Source organism: Elephas maximus, chromosome 10, assembly GCF_024166365.1.
Source record: "Elephas maximus indicus isolate mEleMax1 chromosome 10, mEleMax1 primary haplotype, whole genome shotgun sequence".
NCBI classification, from domain to species: Eukaryota; Metazoa; Chordata; class Mammalia; order Proboscidea; family Elephantidae; genus Elephas; species Elephas maximus.
In genome coordinates, this window is record NC_064828.1 from 88194651 (window position 1) to 88196335 (window position 1685).

General features: G+C 44.7%; 1 non-coding gene across 1 annotated transcript; it reads right to left on the minus strand.

Annotated features, from left to right (window-relative positions):
• Nucleotides 1–682: 682 nt before the first annotated feature.
• LOC126084900 (U6 spliceosomal RNA) lies at nucleotides 683–788 on the minus strand. Its single transcript, XR_007519130.1, has one exon. It is a non-coding gene; the product is annotated as a U6 spliceosomal RNA (small nuclear RNA).
• Nucleotides 789–1685: the final 897 nt, after the last annotated feature.

Sequence of the window (1685 nt, forward strand, 5' to 3'; positions counted from 1 at the left end):
GTAATCTTTATGGGAGATAGTAGGTGCTCACTAAATGTTTGCTATGATTACTATTTCTGGAAGCTTCTCTCTGGTTTTCGTTATAAGTTCTTCTGTACTCTTAGAATTTTCCACCTTTATATATGTCTGACTGTGATTAAAAAATATATAGAGCTACTTATTAAAAAAAAAAGTTTCCTTTATGTTCACAGTGAGATATTTTATATGATTATCCTTATAAAATTTGTGTTTGCAACTGTACACATGTGCTCCACCCTTCCGCAACGAGGGACCCAGTTTCTGTTCACACACCCATTTTGACCTGAGAGGACTTTGCTGGAATGGTGGTGGCCATGGTGGTCTTGTCACAGCCTTGGTTCTCTTCTCCTGCCATAGTTGGCGAGAGCAGACCATGCTGATGTCACCTTTCTTTAGGTAGGGATTCCATCACCCAATCTGCCCATTCCTGTGACGCTCTAGGAATGAAAATCAGAGGCTCCCTGGGAATCTCAGCTCAGCTGCCCACTTGCCACGTGACCTTGGAGAAGTGGCCTTTAGACCTTGGCACAGAGAAATCAAAGTGCTGGGCCCTTTCTGTTGTTCTTTTGTTTGAAGATAGCATTTTATTACTAAAGCATGTTTAACCTACAATCTGACCTCCCATGCCTTTTTTTATAAAAGAATTGTGGTAAATATACATGTAAAAAATATGGAACGCTTCGCAAATTTAAGTGTCATCTTTGCACAGGGGCCACACTAATCTTCTCTGTATGGTTCCAGTTTAGTATATGTGCTACCGAAGTGAGCACCAGGCCCTTTCTCTGTCACACTGAAAAGTAGGGTGGTGTTGGGAAGTTGTTAGTTCGTGCATCTCTGCATAGCTGAGTGAGGCTGAGAGAGATGTGGGCTGCTGCAGCGCTTTCTAAGGTGTGGCTTGAGTGAGTCTGTGTCTTCCAGGACTGATACCTGTTGCAAGTGTGTGTGCTTGCAAGGGTAAGCAGGATGACAGGCATGTCAGGGAGGCTAATGGTTTTTTGTTTTAATGGAAAAAGGAAAACCATACATGGACTTTGGAATTTAAGACTCAAGACTCAATCCAGACAAGAGCTCTCCCCTTTCGGGCCTCAGTTCTCTCTTCAGTGAAATGAAGTTTGTGAAAATGACCAGTCATAGAGTTAAATTATTCTTGGCTCTGGAGAGGAAACTGGCGAGGTCACTGGACACGTGTTCACAAGACTTGTCACGAGATGGAACATCCCTCCACCTCCTCGACCTAAGCCAGAGGCCCTCGGGAGGTCGGGGTAGCTTTGGTCCTGGGCTTCATCAATCCAATTCATTGACTTCTGTGTGCCCAGCACTGTGCTGAACACTACTGTAAACACTGACAATGACTGGAACGTGGCCCTCAGAGGGCCAGAGACAGAACATTGCCCAAAGTCGTGTTAACAATGTCAGTGGCCCCTATGTACCAAGTGCACCGAATGGATAGACCCACAGAATCATCAAAACAGCTCCATAATGTATATACTGGTAATGCCCCCCCACCCCAATTCTTCAGGTGAGAAAACTAAGGTGGGTTGGAGAGTGTCCACCCTAAATTCACGTCTTTCCCAGAACCTCAGCTTGTGACCTTATTTGGAAATAAGGTCTTTGCAGATGTAATTAGTTGAGATGAGGGATACTGGCGCAGGGTGGGCTCTTAATCC